Genomic DNA, 21719 nt, shown 5'->3' on the forward strand with positions numbered 1-21719 from the left:
CCCTAGGATCTGGTGGACTCCAATAGCCCTGCACTATGGTCACAGTAGATGCAGGGCTGGTGGTGGCTGAGGTGCTTTTTTTACTCTTACCAGATGGAGGGGGTGGGTCAGTGATTGGAACGAGCTCAAGGTTGGAAAGGAAAAGGACTTTGGAAGGACAGGGACGGGTAGGTGTAGTGGGTATGGGAGTGGAGGAAGAGGATGTGGTTGTAGGAGAGTCAAGTGTGCTGTCTTTGGGTGCAGGTGCTTGTGACGGAGGCTGTCGTGAGGTAGATGGCTGTTGGGTGGGTGGCTGCCTGCGTTTGTGTGCTTTGGAAGAGGGGGTGACAGACACACTGGGAGAGGACACAGGGGACGTGTAAATGGCAGTGGGGGTGGTGACTGCAAGAGTGCGGACTGTAATGGAGGGTGTGCTGGTGATGGAAGTACTGGCTGATGGTGGTGTGCATGCAGGTGTGAGTGGACACGTCACAGGGAGGGAGGAGGGAGATGAGGAGGTGGGGGACACAGAGGTGGTAGTGACTGTTGGCATGTCTGCATCTGGATGTTGCTTGTGTGAATGCTTGTGGGATCTGTGGTGCTTATGTCTGGATGAGCTGCCCATTGGGTGTAGAGGTGTGTGCAGGCTGGTCTGATGGTGTGGATGGGACAGGCAGAGGAACAGGAGACTGGGACTGGGTGGAGGGAGTCAGAAGAGGGAGGCTGGAGACAGGGACAATCGCTGCCGTCAGTGCTGAGGCCAGAGCGTTGAACGATCGCTGATGGGCAGCCTGACCCAAATGAATGCCCTCCAGGTATGCATTGCTCTGATGCACCTCCCTTTCTACACCCTGGATGGCATTCAAAAGGGTAGACTGCCCAACAATGAGTGTCCTGAGGAGGTCAATGACCTCCTCACTGAGGGCAGCAGGGGTAACTGGGGCAGGGCCTGAGGTGCCTGGGGCGAAGGAGATGCCCGCCTTCCTGGGCGAGCGGGCACGGAGCGAAGGCTGAGGGGCTGCTGGGAGGGCGGGGCTGGTGCGCTGGGTGGCGGCTGTACCTGTTGTGGCGGTGGGCACGGATGTTGCCGCCACCGCTAGGGAGCTCCCTTCCGAGGACGTGTCGGTGTCGCTGACGTCTCCACGGGTCCCCGTTGTGGAGCTCCACTCGCCCTCCGTCTCACTGGTGTACTCGGAGTCTGTGGTATGGCCCACCGGGGCCATGTGAGATGCAGCTCCCTCGTGCGCCGATGCCACTTCTCCTCCGCCTGATGATGCTAATGCACACCTGAACAGGAAGACAAAGAAAATGGGGGAGGGGGAGAAATGAAGACAGGTTGAGTGCATGCATTGGCAACACCGTTGTCGGAGAGGACAGACACAGAAGCCCCCTGAACTAGGCTGCGCAATCGGGGTACACTACTCAGTTATTGTGACTAGGCCTACAGGTCTATGGACGACAAATGCACACATGGGTGAGGCCGGACCATGGATAGCTGTACTTGGCACCCTACAGAGGTGGGGGGCGGGGGCACAGGGCCGTGTCTAACGGAGGGGCCTAGCCTACAGAATGCGCCCTGGCCTGGAGATAGCCACAGCCCTCCTCCCCCACCCAGACACCTTCACTGCGCGCAAAGATAGCAGAATGTGCTGATACTCACCCCCTTGTGTCTGTTGTGATGTCCTCACGCGCCCATCCAAATCGGGGTAGGCCACCGCCAGGATCCGGGACATCAGGGGGTCAATTGGCGGCTGGCACCCCTCCTACGTTGGGAGGCCATCCCCAGCAGAGACTCAGCGGTCTTTCTGGTCCCGCGGCGGATGTCCTCCCACCTCTTTCGGCAGTGGGTGCCCCGTCTGTTGTGGACCCCCAGGGCCCGGACGTCCTTGGCGATGGCACGCCAAATGTCGATCTTCTGATGGGCGCTGACCTATGTGACATGTACAGGGTGGTAAAGGAAATCGCATCAGTTTTCTGCCTGGTCAATGTGAGTAGCCCCCCCTCCCCAACCTTGCCATGTGGCACATGCTCTCATCTTTCGTGCGTTGCACTCCTCATTCGCTCCCCTCCCCACCATCTTACATACACCCCACTCAACACAGGCATAGCCCATTCAACTTGCACCCTGTGTACTGACCTGTTGGTCTGGAGGACCGTAGAGTAGCGCATACTGGGGGAGGACCCCATCAACAAGTCTCTCCAATTCTTCGGAAGTGAAGGCAGGGGCCCTTTCCCCAGACGCAGCAGCCATTGTATCTCCCAGACCGAGGTCACAGCAGTACTTGCAGTATAGGTCCTCTCCTGAGGATGATCAGGTCTCGAGTGATTAATCAGATAGAAAATGGCGGTCACGCCCGCGGCAGTGCGTACCGCGGCGGTGCGTACCGCGCCCGCCGGCGCACATCGTCATTGGCTCTTGAGACCCATAGGGTTCAATGTTAACCAATGCTGCTTTGCGCCGCGGTCTTCGACCGCCTACCCCCACAGTGTGCCACGCCAGCGCAGTGACCTCACAGCCCACTGTCACACTTCACAGGTCAGGCATCCACCATTTCAAGGGCCCACATGGCATGATTTCTACTGCGTCACACAGGCCTAGGCCTTGCATTGCCACTCATACAAGCCTTTCAATGCATAGCGAGTCGTGTACTGTGCAAGCTGTGTGAACGAACCTGTGGGTTGCTTGACTCTGTGCTCCATGTTGTCCTTCCTAGGCACCGTCCGCTGGGACTTGCGAGGAGAAGGATGAATCCTCCTGTGTACCGACCGCTAGTGGACCTGTCGACAATGGAAGAACGACATATCATACTTACGTACCGGCTTGACAGAGCAACTATACATGAACTCTGTGCCCAGCTGGAGCCAGACCTGATGTCCCCCATCCACCAACCCACAGGGATTCCCCCTGTGGTGCAGGTTCTGTCAGTACTCAATTTTTTGGCAAGTGGGTCTTTTCAGACAACAATGGCCATATCATCTGGGATGTCTCAGCCTATGTTTTCTAAGGTTTTGTCCAGAGTGTTGTCTGCCTGATGAAATACATGCGGAGCTACATTATTTTCCCTGAGGTGGGCGAATTGGCTACAGTGAAGGGTGATTTCTATGCCCTTGGACATATCCCCAACATCATTGGTGCCATTGATGGGACCCATGTGGCTTTGGTTCCCCCCAAAGAAAGTGAGCAGGTGTACAGAAACAGAAAAAGTTATCATTCGATGAATGTCCAGGTGGTCTGTTTGGCTGACCAGTACATCTCCCATGTAAATGCCAAGTTCCCTGGGTCAGTGCATGACGCGTACATCATGTGAAATAGCAGCATCCCTTATGTGATGGAACAGCTACAGAGACTCCGTGTGTGGCTAAGTGGTGACTCTGGTTACCCCAACCTGTCGTGGCTACTGACCCCAGTGAGGAATCCCCGGACCAGGGCAGAGGAACGGTACAATGAGGCCCATGGGCGAACTAGGAGGATCATAGAAAGGACCTTCGGGGTCCTGAAGGCCAGGTTTAGGTGCCTGCATATGACAGGGGGATCCCTCATGTACTCACCAAAGAAGGTGTGCCAGATCATCGTGGCCTGCTGTATGCTTCACAATCTTGCATTGCGACGCCAGGTGCCTTTTCTGCAGGAGGATGGTCCAGATGGTGGTGTTGTAGCAGCTGTGGAGCCTGTGGAGAGTGAAGAGGAGGAAGACGACGGGGACGACACGGACAACAGGGATACAGTCATACAACAATATTTTCAGTAGCACACAGGTAAGAATCAGCCACCCCATTTTACATTTACTTAAGGCCTCATGCGTCTCCACTGTCTGTGTTTCCCCCCAGTTCCTGTTAACTGATTTGTGACTTTCCCTTCCCTTTTCAGAGCTGTATGACCCACTGCCTGACTTCAGCTTTGTTTGCCCATGGACTAAAGCTTATTGAAATTGGTATGTTGTCATCACAAAGTAACTGGACATTATTGCACCGTTATGTGTAATACATTTGTTAAGAATACAAGCAGACTCCTGTTTTTTTAAGTGCAATAAGTGATTTATTTTAAGTGCTAAATATAGGTACATGATTGGGAAACAGTGATGGGTGGGGGTGGAGTAATGTCCATGGCAGAGTCCAGTTCTCAGTCGCACAGGTGCATTGTCCATATGCCTGGGGAAGGATGGAGCAGGGGCGGTTCAAGGTTGGACAGGGTGACAATGTGGGACAGTGGGATGACATCAGGGGGTATCTTAGGCTGGCGGGGGTCTTGCAATCCTACTCTGTCTTCTTGTGAGATCTCAGGTTCCGCTTGCGGGGTGGTTCTTCCTCTGCAGGAGGTGGGGTTCTGGAGGCCTGTCGGTGTGTGGGGGCCTCCTGTCCACTAGCGCCGGCGGAGGTGGTAGGCTGTTCCTGGCCTGGGCTAGTGACAGGGGCCCTTTGGGGTGCCACATGGTCCCGCAATGTGGTGACGATCTGGGTAAGGGCCAGGACGATGGTCCCCATTGCGGAACCGATGTTCCTCAGTTCCTCCCTGAACCCCATGTACCGTTCCTCCTGCACTTCCTGGATCTCCTGGAACCGGGCCAGTACCGTCGCCATCGTCTCCTGGGAGCGGTGGTATGCTCCCATGATGGAGGAGAGGGCCTCTTGGAGAGTCGGTTCCCCGGGCCTGTCCCCCCCCTGTCGCACAGTAGCCCTCCCAGTTCCCCTGTGTTCCTGGGCCTCTATCCCCTGGACGGTGTGCCCACTAACACTGCCCCCAGGTCCCTGTTGTTGTTGGGGTGGTGGGTCAACCTGGGTGCCCTGTAGTGGTGGACACACCGCTGATTTATGTGTTTTGGAGACAGAGGCATGGGCCCGCTGGGTGGGAGCTGTGCTGGTGTTCCCAGAGGGGGTTGGGTCTGGTGTAGCCTGTGGCTGTCTGTGGGGAACCGACTGTCCAGAGGTCCCCGATGGGCCGGGCTGGTCATCTGGCTCCAGGGAGACAGAGCTGCTGTCATCGCTGGGGGCCTCTTCTGGGGGTGGGATGCACATCTCTGGAACCTCCGTGGCGGTGTGGTGGCGTTCGGGTCCTGCAGGGGTATAAAGGTATGGTTATTGCTACTGTGTGTGGCATTTCGTGTGATGGGTGGGTGTCCGTGTACCCATGTGCAGGCATTTCCTTGTGGGGGCTTTTGTGAGGGTGGCTTGTGGGGGTGATGTGTGTGTGCAGTGGGCATGCTTTGGTGATGGGTGTCCATGCTTTGTGGTCGCATGCAGGGCTTGGTGTTGGGATGGGTGGGTTGTGATGGTGAGCCTTTTGCTAGGTGTTGGTGTGATGGGGGAGGGGGTGAGGGTGGGGGTATGATTTGGCATGCAGGTGGGGTGGGGGTGGGAAGCAGTAGTGAAGATTTGCCTTACCAGAGTCCATTCCTCCGCCTACTCCTGCGAGGCCCTCAGGATGCAGGATGTGCAAGACTTCCTCCTCCCATGCGGTAAATTCGGGGGGAGTAGGTGGGGGTCCGCCGCCAGTCTTCTGCACCGCAATGTTGTGCCTTGATACCATGGAACGCACCTTCCCCCGTAGGTCGTTCCATCTCTTCCTGATGTCCTCCCGATTGCGTGGATGCTGTCCCACCGCGTTAACCCTGTCCACTATCCTTTGGCATAGCTCCATCTTCCTGGCAATTGTGGTGTGCTGCACTTGTGCCCCGAAGAGCTGGGGCTCTACACGGACTATTTCCTCCACCATGACCCTGAGTTCGGCGTCACTGAACCTGGGGTGTCTTTGGGGTGCCATGGGGTGGTGTGGTTGAGGTGTGGGGTGGCATTTGTGGTGATGAGTGTGGTGCGTGTGGTGGTGTGTGGTGTTTGGTGCGTGGATTCTGTGTGGGTGATGGTGTTGTGTGCCTCTGTGTTGTGGGATTGTCTATTCTGTGCTCTCTCTCTAGCCTTCGTCAATGATTTCGGGTCGTAGGGGCTTGTGGGTGATGTGGGTGTGTGTTTTATATTGTGTTGGGTGTGTGGGAGTGGTGTTAGTATGTGGATCAGGTGTGTGTATTTCAAACTGACCAATGTGGCTGAGTTTTCTATGTGTGTGTGTATTTTGACCGCGGCGGTGTGTACCGCCAATGGAATACCGCGTTTGAAAGACCGCCGCGTGGATTTGTGGGTCGGATGGTATGGGCTTATTTCTGTTGGCGTGACGGTGGAGGTTTGGTCATCGCAATTTTTGCGCTGACCTTTGGTGGGGCGGACTTTTGTGGATGTCGGGTTTTTGGCGGTTTGGCAGTTGCGGGTCAGAATGACCGTGCGGTTTACCGCGGCCGCGGCAGTGTTATGGCAGCCTTCTGACCGGCGGTAAGCGCCTTTTACCGCCGAGGTCAGAATGACCCCCTATGAGCACTAGGGCCCTGGCTAGCAGGATCCCAGTGAGACAGGCAAAAACAAACTGACACATAAGTAAAATTGGGGGTAACATGCCAGGCAAGATGGTACTTTCCTACACTTGGCCAACCAATTGCAGCACATTGTGATGCAGTGCTTGAACAGTAACTCTGGCAAAATAGGTCCAATTTGGAACCTTTCATTTTGGACAGATCGCTACCACAAATCCCATTCCTTCCACAAAAATAAGAGGAGGAGGCCCAGCGGTAACATTTTTGCCAGCTTCCTATTGTACAAGCATGCCATTAGGTGGTTGCAGTTTGCGGTTGTAGAGCCCCTCCTGCCTAAACATGCCCATAATTGTAGCCTAGATTTTCTTCTTTTCTGGGGTCACTGACACAGGTGTGTTTGGAATGGGGTCTTTGGTTGGCAATTGGGTTACCCCCTGCCAAGCAAGGACCCTCTCTCTAGTCAGGGTAAGTCACACACAATCCAAATTATTCTGTGCCCACCCTCTGGTAGCTTGGCACTGAGCAATTAGGCTTAACTTAGAAGGCAATGTGTAAACTGTTTGTGCACTAAATCATGCAATAACACAGTAGAACACCACAAAAATACACCACACAGTGTTTAGAAAAATATGTAATATTTATCTGTTAAGATGCAGGTCAAAATGATCAAGTTTCAATAGGTATACGTTGAGGTATCACTGTAAAAATGATATAGGGGGTCATTTTGACCCTGGCGGTACGAGACCACCAGGGCTAAAATGGCGGAAGCACCGCCAACAGGCTGGCGGTGCTTCCTGGCGGATTACGACTGCTGTCGCACCGCTGGGGCGGTAGTAATCCGCCAGGGCAGCGCTGCTTACAGCGCTGCCCAGGGGATTACGAGTCCCTGACCGTCAGCCTTTTCCTGGCGGTTTGAACCACCAGGAAAAGGATGGCGGTACGGGGAGTCTCGGGGCCCCTGGAATGGGCAGTGCAGAGACCCCTGACAGGGCCCCATGCAGCTTTTCACTGTCTGCCATGCAGACAGTGAAAAGCGCGATGGGTGCAACTGCACCCGTCACACGGCCGCAACACCGCCGGCTCCCTTTGGAGCCGGCTCCATGTTGCGGCCCACATCCCCGCTGGGCGGAAACTCGGTTTCCGCCCGCCGGCCCAGCGGGGATGTCAAAATGGGCACCGCATGAGTGCGGCTGCATTGGCGGCCGCCCGGCAGTTACAACTTGGCGGGCGGCGCTTGCCACCAGCCAAAGTTGTAATGACCCCCATAGTGTTCTTAACCTTTAAAAAGTAACAAATGTCTCTTGCAAGCACAAAGTACCTGGTTTGCATTCAAATTCTCTACAAGGGACCGCAGAGGAGGAGATGCATGGAAAACGGGAAGGTGTGCGTCGATTTTTCCGGTGCACACAGACGATGCGTCATCGAGTTTCCATGCAGGGCAGGCTTTGCGTCGATTTCTGGCGTGTAGACTGGGATCCTCTTCGGGTTGCAGGGTTTTCAGACACCCCGGGGACAATGGGTTGAAATCCTAGGCGTGCAGAACGAAGTCACAGGGGTTGCGTCGATCCGGTAGGTGTTGCGTGGAAATTTCTGCTGCATGGCAGGTGCTGCATTGATTCGTCTCAGGAAGTCGGGCTGAGTCGTTCCGGTTCAGCTTTGCGTCGATCCAGTGGGAACTTACATATGTGATTTCACAACAAAAGTCCTTAAATCCAAATATTCAGGAGAGAAAGAGAGTGATCCTTCCACCTCTAAATCCAAGCGAAAAGTGACCAGGAGATGGACAAGACATTGTAAGGAGCCTGCTGAACAGGAACAGGAATCTCTGGGGCACTTCCGTACTGTTTGAAAAGGCTTTTCAATTTAAGAAAACAACTTGAAGGGTCCATTGGCAAAGAAAATCCACTCAAAAACACTTTTTGACCAGATCTAGATGTATCTCGAGTTAAAAATCTATTCCAGATGTATTCACCCTTGCAAGGCAACTGTTTGCTGCCGTCGGGCCTGAAGTAGAGGGAGTAAACCAAAGTCTCTCATGCATAGCCAGAAACAGCATGCGCAAACTCGAAGTCTTGCCTGCACTTGCTAGAGGCCTTAGAGTATTGTGGTGCTCTCAAAAGAGCACCAAAACCCAACCTCGCAAACACAAACAAACTGCGCTCTACACTGGATTTCAGAATTCGGAAACGTAGCGTGAAGTACCCAAATTCTGCAAACTTCACCAGCTGCACAGAGTTCTACACCCCGGCCTATTAGGAACCCCTTGAGAGACCTACATGTGAATCATCTCAAGCCCCCTTCGGGAGGTCTGAGATTATCATGCTCTTGGTAACTGATGATGGGGTGGAGGAAGACAGTGAACTTCTCCCTGAACTATTGTCTTCCAAAGAGCAGGATGGGTCAGTGGAGGGTGTCAGCCTTCTTCCTGTACTGATCCTAGATCAACAGAGAGACTGCTGCCAGTTGTTGGAGAAGTTTGCCCTCTCTTCTCACTTACCCTAGGGCTCTATACATGGTGCACCCATGATACTGATACTGGGGACAGCCCATCCGTGAAAAGTACAATTTACAGGTTGTCTGGTAAAGAGAGGGCTAACACTTAGGAGGAGGTCTCCAAAATATTTGCACTAGGAGTTATTGAGCTCTCAAACTCTCCAAGGTCCAGCCTAGTGGTCCTGGACATCAAGGCTGTTCTGCAAGGTGTCCCACCTGGACTCTGGTTCTTTGTGGACTACCATAGGCTCAATGCAGTTATTAGGACTGATAGACACCCCATCCCCAGATGTCATATATCAGTTTGGAGCTGCCAGGTTCCTCAGCACATTTGGCCTAACATCTGGGTACTGGTGGATTGCCTTCACCGAGGGGGCAAAAGGGAGGTCTGCATTCACCACAACAGAAGGACACTTCCAGTTCTGGGTCATACCCTTGGGGTTAAAGAACACCCCTGCCACCTTCCAGAGGTTGGTCAACCAGATCCTATTTGTGTTAGAGAACGTCAGTGCCACTTTTCTGGATGCCATTGCAGTCTTCAACTCCAGCTGGGAGAACCACCTGTGTCACCTCAAAGTACTTCAGGCTTTGCAGAGGGCAGTCCTGACAATCAAGGCCAGTAAGTGCCAGAGAGGGCAGGGTTCTGTGGTCTACCTGAAACAGCAAGCAGGGGGGGCGAAGTGCAGCCCCTCGAGGCCAACATTGAGACCATTGTGGCTAAGGAACACCCCAAGACCTAGACAGAAGTGATAGCCTTCTTAGGCCTGACTAGTTATTACACAAGATTTGTCAAGGGGTATGGCACCATTGTTGCCAACTTGTCAGAGCTGACTTCCAGGAAGTAGCCACATCGGGTGATCAGGGCAGAGGTGTGCCAGAAAACTTTTTAAAACCATCAAGGGGGCCTTGTGCATGAAACCCATGCTCCAGGCCCCTCACTTTTCCCCAAAATGTATTGTTCAAAATGATGCCTCACAGTATGGTGTTGGTGAAGAGGACCTTCATCAGTATGAGACTACTTCTCAGGGAACAGAGGTGGAGCGCAATAGAAAGAGAAGCCTTTGCTGTGGTCTGGGCACTGAAGAACCTAAGCCTATACCTATTTGGCACTTCTGGGTTTAGACAGACCACAGGCCCCTCAGACGGGTAATAATGGGGATGAGAATTCCAAACTGTTGAGGTGGTTTATCTCCCTCCACGGAATGGACGTTTGGGTGGAACATCATCCTGGAACAGACCACACCAATGTTGATGGTCTCTCAGGTTCTTTTGCCTTAGTGAATAGAACTACTAGGGGTTGCGTAGCTCTCCCCACTTTCATCTGGGAGTGACATGTGTTAGACGTGCCATCCATGGTTTGGTTTCCCCAGAATTTATGCCTTCTGACTTCCTATTTTGCTGACTTTGTCTTTGCTGGATTTAGGATTCTGGGCACTTTACCATTGCATACCAGTGCTAAAGTACATGTGCTCTTTCCCTAAAATATGGTAACATTGGCTTATCCACAGTCATCATATTTAATTTACTTGTAAGTCCCTAGTAATGTGCACATTCTGTACCCAGGGCCTACAAGCTAAATGCTACTAGTGGGCCTACAGTACTAATTGAGCCATCCACTTCAGTAGCCCTTTAAATATGTCTCAGGCATGCTATTATAGAGCCTGTGTGTGCGGATTTAAATTGCCATGTCCACTTGGCAAGTTAAACCTCTTGCCAGACCCAAACTTTCCTTTTTAATACATATAGGAATCCCCAGGGGTAGGCCCTGGACAGCCCCAAGGGGAGGTTGAACTGTATTTAAAAAGTTGGACATGTACTTTTAAGTTTTGCATGTCCATGTTTTGCAAAACTATTAAATTTGTTTTTCTGTACCGCAAGGCCTATCTATCACATAGGTTAACATTAGGATTACCAGATAGATATTTTGAGTTTGGTGCCTATGGATTCAGAATTTAAAATCAGAACTTATGGTGAAGTTGGATTTTAAGTTGGAAGTTGAAAAATGCCACTTTTAGAAAGTTGGCATTTTCTTACTTCAACAATTCTTTGCCTCTGCCTGTCTCTGAATACTCAAGGGTAAGTGACTTCTGGGCTCTTGTGCATTCTTTCTACACATCCACACATAAAGGGAGCTTCGGTGCTCCTGATGGGGCATCCGCATCCTGATTGGACTCTAACATTTTGATGGGTTATCCTGAGCAGCATGGCAGGGAGGAGCTGACACTCCTGAATTTGCTAAGTCCCGAGCCCTCACAAAGGGCTGCATAACCCCCTGTAGTGAGTCTGGAGCCAGGGAAGAAAGGGCAGGGACTTTGTGCACTTCAAAGGCCTCTCATTGAAGTCTCCCTCCCTTCAATGGCACAACTGGGTGTAAGTACTGGACCCCAAACTCTACCAAATCAGTATACTTCGGGACCTAAGGATTTTCTGCCAGGAAGCTGTTATGCTAAAGGGTCTTCTGTGATGCTAAAGAGACTGTCACTCTGCTGGAACTCTGCTGTACTCCACTGGACTCCTGCTTTGCTGTGCCTGCGCTGATGCTCTCCTTGCATGGTAGTGAAAAAGATTGGACCTGCATCTCTACATACCCAGAACCAAAATTACTCCTGGAAGTGGGGTCTGCAGCTGTTTCCTACAGAAATCTATGCATCGCCATCATTGCGCTGATTGGAACAGTACATCTCTCTTCAACTCCAACACATGGCTGCTGCCACTGAGGAAAATACATTGTGGCACCCACTGCGTGGCTTGGAAGTGGTGCATCGCTCTCAGCCCCGATACATTGCCTTGGCATCACCAACTGCGTGGCTCGACTACTACGCATCATATTTATTGCAAAGGGTTTAATGTTGCATACCTTCTCAAAGACCGACGTCTCCACGGGTCGACTTTGCGGATCGGAACCAATGCTTGCCTGCTCCTCTGCTTCTCTGCTCCTCCCATTGGAACTTTGAAGTCGACACAGCCATCAATATAAGGTACTGTTACAGAGGGATAAGGTTGGTCACTGTAACTTTTTATTTACCCCAGTCAAGGGCGACTAGATAGCCCAAGTTGGTGCTTTAAGTGTTTTGGAACTTTCATTGCAGATATTCTTTAAAAATTCTAATCTCAGCTTCTATTTATTCTATTTGTCATTTTGTTAATGTTTTGTTTATTAAATTAAGATCTCTTTTTCCTAAATTGGTGTGGTTTATTTTTGTGTGATGCTTTTACTGTTTGACTGCTTTAAAGTATGCACAAACACTTTATACAAAACCTACTAAGTTAAGCCTGCCTGCTCTGTGCCAAGCTATCAGAGTGTGAGCACAGGTTTACTTATGGTGTGTATCCGACTTATCATGACTAGGATTGTGGTTCCTGCTTGGACAGGGACCATAACTCTGGCAACAAGAAACCTAATTTCTAACAGTTACCATGCCCGCACTGATGCCACCCAATGTGGTGCTAGGTGGGTGCTCAAACACCTGGGTCTCTGGGTCACTATAGGCTCAGCCCGCAGCCACCTTCCCCCTTTTTTTTAAATTCAGCCCTGGGGATCAGGGTCCCGGGGCCTTTTAAGGCTCTGGGGGGGTCATTTTGTTCCCCTCCCCTTTGTGTTAGAATTTGACCCCAGGGGATGGGATCTCCAAGTCACAATTGTCTTGGGGGGAGCGGGTCAGGGGTGTGGGGTTGGCTGCTAAGAGAGGTGCTATATGCAGGGCCTGGCCGCAGGCTGTGTGCAGCACAGGGTTGACTACTGGCAGGGGCACTGGATGCAGGGCCTGAGCACAGGTCTGGTCCTGTGGGTAACTCCCTGCTGAGCATGGCCAATCGTCATGTGTAACATGGGGTTGGCTTCTCCAGGTTGGTTGGTCTTTGGCTGTGCACAGCGTGGTATTGGCTGTTTGCAGGGGTATTGGATGCAGGGTCTGGCCTGTGGTCATGGGGATGGCTGCCTTCAGGTGGGTTGGGCACAGGGACATCTTGGAGGGTTTTGTTCTCCAATGCTGAATAAAATGGCTGAAGAGTATTACACCAATAAAGGCAAAAAATGAAAACCTTGTTCAAGGATTGCTCTTTGTTGGTTCACTGTAAAACAGATATAGTTTTCAAGAAATTACTGATTAAAAAAGGCTTGGCCTGGCATGACTGGATTAAGGGCCTGATTATGACCTTGGTGGAGGAGATTACTCGGTCACCAACGTGCCGCATATTCCATCCACCTCAGTACAATTTCCATTGGATATAATGTAACTCGTAATATGGCAGGTAGGATATCTGTCACCTTTGTGACGGACTAATCCCCTCCGCCAAGGTTGTAATCATTCCTTAAGTCTCATAAAATGTTTAAGGTAAATTTACAGATAATGATCCCTGGATATCTTTCAATCAAAAATCTAAAAAAAAAAAAGAAAAAAACATATTGCCAAAGGGATGGTTCATTTCAGATCCAAAGGACGTTCTGTGGTGGATTGAAAGGGATCTGATTAGCTTAACATTGAAAGAAAGTGGAGTCAGCCAATATAGCATTCAGGGTCTCGGTGCCTAGTCATAGAAACATTTTTTAAAGGGCACCTAAATAGGCAGACTCCAGGCCAAAGTGGAGCTGGGAGTCCCAAAGCCCTTCCCTCAAATTTAATTAAAAAAATCTAATTTGTGTTGCCAGATTCGCACATTGGGCCCTGCCTTTGCAGTTCCCAATTAGGTTGGTCAATGTGGATTCAAGGATCCTGTTTGGGATATGCAAATCCTAAAAACAATTTGATAGAACAAAGATAAAAGGGTCTGGTAATAGATTAGACCCTGCAGAAATTGCACACACCGTGCTGCAGAGGGACTACTACAGCACCCATTACACCACTATCAGGTGCATGTACAGCAGGGTCACAGATGACAAGGTGCTAGTTCCGCCCACCTGCTACACCATTACCAGTACAAGCTTCAATCACTTAAAGTGGCAGAGGTGCTAGTGCCACTAACCCAGTACACTACCACCTGATGTAAAGTTCACAGACTTATGGGGCAAGGGTATGGCTGCTGAGGGGGACTTTAAGGACTCATGGGGCATGGCTGCAAAGGAATTAGTACCACCCACACTGCACACCCACACCAAGTGCAGGCTTCACCGACATAATGGGGTCAGTATAGCCATTCCAGTATACCACAGGTTCACATTTCATGGACACTATGGCCCAGCTGTGGAGGGGCTAGCACCTTGTGGATGGTACTAGGCCCTCCACAGCAGGGCCCCTTAGGTCTGTGAGGCTTGCACCCAGTGGTGGCATTCTGGGTAGGGACTCATTACATCACCACTTGGTGTATGCTCCCCAGATTCAAGATGCCAGCTGCAGATGACCTATTACCAATATCCACGGCCCAGACAGGAAGGCTCTAGTCCTGTAAACCTCGTACACCACAACTGGGTGGAACCTTCACAGACTGAAGTGACCCTGCTGTCCTGTGCTAGTAGCAGTTGCCAAATACACCACCAGTGGATGCAATCTTCACAGGGGCCTGGCAGGGGAGGCACTAGTCCTGCCAGCCGCTATACCACCACCTGCTAGAGACTCAATGGATCCAAGTGGCCCAGTTGTGGAAGCACTAGTACCATCAGCCTGGTACAACATTACCAGGTGCAGGTTCATCAAATTAGAGGAGCCCGGCTGTATAAAGGCAAGCCCTGCCACCACAGTACACCACCACCAGACACAAGCTTTACAACTTTACAGGGCCACTGTTGAGATGGGGCTACTAATGATCACCTGTACATCAGCACTGAGTACAAGATGAGTTCCCACAACATGTTATACAGTATCTGGTCAACATGAACAACATAAACATAAGTGTATAGAGACTTAGGGCCTCATTTACAAGGCCTTAGCAGCACTATGTGACACTGGAGCATCATTTTCTGTGATGCTCCAGTGGTGCAGTGTGCCAGTCATATTTACAAAACCATGCAAAGCCACCTGGCATGAAAGGGGTGTTCCATGGGTGTTGTTTGTGGTGTTCCCACGCAACACCCATGGAACCCAAAGGAATCTGATCCATTTCCAGATTTACAAGTACCCCTCAGGAGAGGTGTATGAGTGATGCAATGGGGAGAAATATCTTTATTTTTTCCTATTTTTTCCTTTTTTATGTGTGGTGCCTTCTGCAGCTTCAATTTATGCACCAGCACACAGGTAGAGGTCTAAAATGTACTGTATCTTATAGCTACAGCGCATTTATGCCCTTTCCCGGTGGCTCAGGGTGGCACTGCAAGACACTTGCTACACTGCCTTGCGCCACGGTCCTTGTAAATCAGGCCCTCAGTCTGCCTAAACCATCAGGAAAGGACACGGTTCCTAGCTAGCCCACAGTTCCCCATCTGAACCGCTAATCATACCAAGGTACTGGACGGTATCTGCAACCTTGAGCATGACTACTCAAATTCCCAAAGAAATTGTTGAAACATATCTAGTCTTTTGTTGTCACTCTGCGTACGCAAGATGAGACACAAGAAAAATATGAAAAAGTATTTTCAATCATTTATTGCAACAATCATGAGCTTCGATTATTAGGCAAATGATACAAATGCAAGACAATTAGCATTATTAAAATGGTGAAAAAGATAAAAAGTTCAAACTTGATAATGTGACTGTGTTGGTACACTGCTATCTGTTACTACATACACTATCAAGAGCATAGTGCAAGTACTCTTTACCAGATCAAGTGGGATAACCTACACCCCCCCATTCCTGGGTAAAATGTACAGGGAAGTCAGAAAACCGGTCTGGTGTAGTGCAGACTATCTTCTCTTGCAAAGTATGGGTCAGAGTCATCAAGTCTGCATCTTGGCCACAGTGCACCTCATTCTAGAATAATACTAGCTGAAGTGCTCTTCTGCTGGATGTAACACAAAGTCAGTTATTATAATACAATCACTATTCATATTTCACTGATTCAGAGGTGCCGAGCCAATGTGATGATATGTCTGCAAAAGAGGAGCTTTCTCCATGGGAAATCATAATACTAGAACATTGTGTTCTGTGTGGCTAGCCTTAGATGGGGTGTACAGACTGCTTGGCAGCGACGCTTACAAGAAACATACTGCATGTACAGTGATTTCTCAATACATTATTCATTACTGAAAAGCAGAGTAAAAACTCATCTTCAAAAAGAAAGGCTAAGTTCAAATCTGCAATCTAAAAAGGAGGCTCTAAGCAGGCCATGTCGTGCTTTACCACAAACTCTATAGATCATTTTACAAAGTTATTAAAACAATAAGAAAGTTATAAACGATAATTAGAATAAATACTTTCAATTTAAATAGACACTAAATAATAATAAACATGAAACATAACACAATATACAATGAGACATAAACTATTTTGACAACATTTAAAATAAAATAAAATATTATAACATTTAGTATGTTTACAAATAAAACAATCAAAACATAATATTGACATAATATTAACAAAGGTTGAATGTTTCAAAATTGTATTCTTCAGGAACAACTGTACTAATAATATAAATATTCTAACAATTACTAAGTAATATATTAAAAAATGAGATTTAATTTGCAAAAACAATTTAAAATAGAGTTTCTTACATACATAAATTTATGAAATAACAACATTTAAATAGAAATGAAGACAGTATATACATATAAAAACCGCACATATATACACAATTGAAATAAAATCTAAGGGCCCGATTTAGGTTTTGGCAGTATTACCGCCATGCCCCATCAGCGGCGGGCATGTAAAACCCAGCAGCCATATTTAAATATATTGCAACTAAGACAGCCACAACAGACCCACAATGAAAAAATGAGCTCCCTGACTAGCAAATGTGCTATTTGATATTTACCACTATATGTGCAGGGCTTTTTCTGTACCATCTGTCCCTGTATGTGATCCCTCCACATCAGGGCAACTACACCACAGCCAGCCACAGACAGAGAGGCCCTGGCACATAAGGAGCCTGTTCCAACCACCCCAGTCCCTACACTTCTGCCCCACCTCCCCAGAGGGGATGTTCATCAGGACAAGCAGGAGAGGCTGGCAAGACCAACACCACCACCTCCAAGAGATGCAAAACCTGATTTCTTCCTTGTGTGTCTATCATTCATTCTATGAACTCTTTCATGGATGCATTTACCTTTTCTGAGGACAGTTGTATTTTGGATATTGAATATTAAACTATTTTTGGCCCCACTGCCATGTTTCTATCCATCATGATAGACTGTATTTTGTGAATTTTATAAAACACCTCACTCTTGTTTGTGTTATGTAAATAAATGTAATGAACACAGAGTACATGACTCTTGTTGGGTTATTTGCAGCATTATTTTGTCCTGTCCATCTTCCATCATCATGTTGCCAAATCTTTAGATCATTCAGTTGGAAACAATGATGCAATTACAAACAGGCAAAGTGTTTACCAATGTATTCAAAGAAAACAAACTCAACTCATGTATTTGGAACACACAAATGTTGGCTACAGGTACTTGTAGAAATTAAATCTGGGTTACAAAAACTAGTCCTAACCCCAATAGTCTGTGCAATTCAGCTGCAAGACCTTGAAACCATAGGGGAAAGGGAACATACAATGGGAACAAATTAAATAGGCAAACTGTCGCTGAAGCATGATCTCAGTTGGAGCCGTACATCCTACCTTCACAATAGGTATTGTAGGTCAATAACACAAATAGTCTACATCATGGCAGTGGCAACATTTGAGGCCACATGACCAGGACAGGACACTGTGGCAGTATCTCGTGCAATGACACATTCACCATTCAGTGCTGTGCTAACAAAAGTTCTATCATCTGTGATGAAACACATTGACAGCTACCTCAACTCTACACAAATTGGCGATTTAGCCAATGTGAAGACAGAACAGTACGCTAGGGCTTTACATACACATGAGGTTTGAGCAACTCAAGTGGCACATATTGCGTTGAAGGCAGCATCACACAGAATAGAAGGTCAGATACAATCTTCTGAACTGCAAGTTGTCTCCGTAAAAGATTTGTCCATCCCAAGGGGTGTCTTTTCCAGGAACAACATATGTTCACTTTGTACTTCCAAACAGCAACATATCACAGCAAAGTTTTCAATGTTGACATGTTCAAATGAAGATGATATGGTGAAGAACCCTGAAACAGATTACCAAGGGAAGATTCATTTGCCACATATGAAATTGAGCTTGGTTGACAAGTCATGAAGACACACAAGTACATTTCCTCTATGTCAATGACCACATTACCTGATGTAGAGAAACTGTGATCCACTAACATATTTGCCTTGATCTTTCATGCACTGACCATCCCTAACCAATTATCATAACAGACAGATATGTTCCCTAGGTCACAAGTTGTATTTACTGTGGAGCTTTAAATTTGTAAATGTAAACTCACAATCAGGGTAAGAAGCGGGCAATCACATCTTGACTAGAGTCAATTTCTTCTTTTTCACCACTGTTATCTTCATTGGGCATTTCAACATCCTCACCCAGGGGCTCATCTCGGTCCCCCTCCTCTGTAATTATAGGGATGTCTCTCCCCAGAGTGATGTTATGGAGAATGCAGCAGGCAATTGTGATTTGGCACACCTTTGGGTGACTAGAGGAATGCTCCACCGATCTTGTTCAGGCACCTAAACCTAGCCTTCATGAACCCATTAGGCCGCTCCACTGGCCTCCCTGTTCTTCCATGGGCCTTATTGAAGCATACTTTCTCTGGCATTGTTGGATTTCTCAGCGATGCCAATAACCACAGTCGGTTAGGATACGAAGAGTCTCGTATATGAAAGCAACACATCAACAGATTACTCACATGTCAAGCCAATGTCCCTTCCTAAACAAGGATTCAGTCAATAGATCAACAAGTCATATTGTACTTACCAACAAGCCATACTTTCTTTGGCCCAAGTTGTGACATCTGCATGGGTATATTACTGTTCCGTAATATGAATAAACCATGTGTTGACCCAGGGAAGAGGACACACACACACACTTGAGATGTATAAGTCTAGTATGGAGGCAACTTGCACATTGATGGAATAGAAGTTCTTCCAATTGTGGTAGAACTGTTCTCTGTTGTGTGGTGGCACCAAGGCAATATGCGTGCCATCTATTGCTCCAAACACATGTGGGAGTCCACCCAAAGCATAAAAGTCTCTCTTCATGGTAGCCAAATCCTGTGGACATGGGAATTGGATGTAGCTGTTGATGTTTTTTATCAAGGAAGCAAGAAATTCTTGTCGCACACCATTGTTTTGTAGGGACATGCCCCCTGATACTCCCACAGTGTATTGAAAGGTGCCAGTGGCTACAAAGAGCAGTACTGCCATGAATATTACTATTGGTGTTGTAGCTGTTGGATTCATATTGTGAGGCAGGTGATCAGGCTCCAACCTTTGACACAAATCTAGGATAGTGTGCCTATTTAGACGATATTGCTTGATGACGTCCCTTTCCTCCATAGTGACAAGGTCTGGAAAGGGCCAGAACACCTGAGGCTGTCACCTTCTATCCATGGCTGAGTTCAGATGTCTGTATGGATGGAAAAGAAAAGATCAGCTGAAATGGTCACACCCTACTTTAAATGTCACTTGAACTGCATTATTTGCACATATTTTGTTTAATTATTTTATCAAAAAAAGATATTGTGAATGGAGGTAGTACTTCCCCTGGGGCACTTTCATTGCCAAACACAGTCAAGGTCCACATTTTATTGGGTCATATCTGTCCAAGAAAAGTGACATTTTCACAGACTAAAATTGCAGCTGCCTGACCTTGCTGCCAGTACATTGGCTACCCGACGGACGTCAGCGGAAGTTGACACCATAGTAGGTTGTAGCCTCAACGTTGGGCCCTTCCGTAGGCTAACTTGTGTGATGGCTATGCTTGAAGGCCAATGGTGTCTGTCTCCATCACGGATCACATCTGCTGTGTACTTGTACGTCACGTCGTGAAAAAACACTCACGTGCCTCCAAACACTGCAGCTCTCAAGACCTCCTCATTTTTTGCTGCTGTTACGAACCCATGGGAGCCAGGATGCTATAAAAGCAGGTGACAGGGCCCCTGCCTTCTCCCCTGAGAAGCTGGAGCTTCTTGCCAGGGAGGTTCTGTACCCTGCACAGCCAACTCTATGGTACCCCAGAAGTACAGGTACATGTCTGATTGGGGAATGTTTGACTGAGTAGCCTCTTCCTTTCTTATTCACATGCTATTTGGTTCCTTTTTGGTAATGTGGATAGTGTTGTGATTGGAGTTGACAGAATGAAGAGGCTGAGACAGATTTTTGTCACCAATGTCTCAAATGTCTGCATGGCAATGTTATGTCACCTGAAAGTAGGAGCTGTAATGTGTGCCCACGTTACACACAAATCCTATTTCATCACACAATCTGCAAGTCACTGGCTACCAGTGGCCAGTAGACAGTGGAGCAGTAATATGACTGACAACATACAGCCAATGTTGAAATGAAAGTGATGTTGATGGAAAAATGTAAGGGGTCAGGAGTTGAGTGATGCTGTACTGCCACGTGGGATTCCCCAACGTTTTGTGTATTAGGTTGCTTTGCATGGTTTAAACCCATTGATGAGCCACATATTGGTAAACTTATTTTAGGTGATGGAAGTTCAGATGACACTGGCTCACCATCATCCATCCCATTCTCTCCCATTCCAAAATACACTTGTTCATACATTACACAAATCCCTGCTCTCATTGATAGCATAGCAGCCCTTCTATCTTGCCCTCAGTCACTGTACATTATGCAGACCATGAGTTGTGACTTCTAGGACTTTTGGCAGGAAGCCAATATAGTTGTGAGTATGATTATGTGCAAGGATTGTACAGGTGGTTTGGCCTTTAGTAGTTCAAAATAATTGTGAACAATGAATGGTGGCTCTCACAACAGGATTGGTTGCATAGCTCTGGCCAGGATGATGTTGTAGTTCTGATTAGGTAACATCACAAACTAGCAAATATTGATGGTGCACATCTGATCACTGCAAATCAGTATTTCTGCTCTACCTGTAACAATTTGCTGGTAAAAAAAAATCTAGTAACTGTTTGGTGAATGAACGTGTGACTTAGGGGTAGGCAGAGGCAATTGTGCATTGGTTTTTGGCCGTTTTTAGTGCCACACTGTTTTATTTCTGCATTTCCACATATTACAACTAGTACCCACCATTTTGGCAGAGCGGTCTAGTTGTTCTATCGTTCTTCTGTTGCGCCTGGTCAAGTATATAAGGATACCGCAGTGCGTACACGCAGCGGGCAGGCCGCTGGTGCACTGAAGGTAAGCCCATCTGTGCCTGTCCGCATCCGGTAGGGCCAGGGGCCAGCCACTTTGCCCAGTTGTTTTTTAGCAAAATGCTAATGACCTTTACCTCAGCAGAACTGCAGCAAATTAATAATAAGACAGCAAATAAATCTGAGAAAGTATTTTCACACTTAGACCCTCACCTTTCTTGTACAAATTGTTACTGCACCCTACTGGCAAAGAAGGATAAAGCTGTAAGGGCCAGATGTACGAAGCATTTTTCTAGTCGCAAAGGATCCAATTCACAGAATCGGCCCGTTTGCGACTAGAAAAATGCTTTTTGGGATGTACAAAGCCCAAACTGCGATTCGGTAACTTGTTACCGAATTGAAGTTTTGGTTTCGCGATTCAGTATTAGGAAGGGGCGTGTTAAGGGCGTCCCTTCCTAATACCGAATCTAAATCGTATTTATGATTGTTTTGTGACTGCGAATGCGGTTGCAAAACAATTGCAGTTAGCACCAATTTCAAATTGGTGCTAATCCATTCGCTAAAGGGAAAGCGTCCACATGGGACCCCTTCCCCTTTGTCAATGCATGCAAAAACTTTTTTTCAGAGCAGGCAGTGGTCCCAAGGATTACTGC

The sequence above is a fragment of the Pleurodeles waltl genome, chromosome 3_2 (genome assembly GCF_031143425.1).
Source record: "Pleurodeles waltl isolate 20211129_DDA chromosome 3_2, aPleWal1.hap1.20221129, whole genome shotgun sequence".
In the NCBI taxonomy this organism is placed as follows: domain Eukaryota; kingdom Metazoa; phylum Chordata; class Amphibia; order Caudata; family Salamandridae; genus Pleurodeles; species Pleurodeles waltl.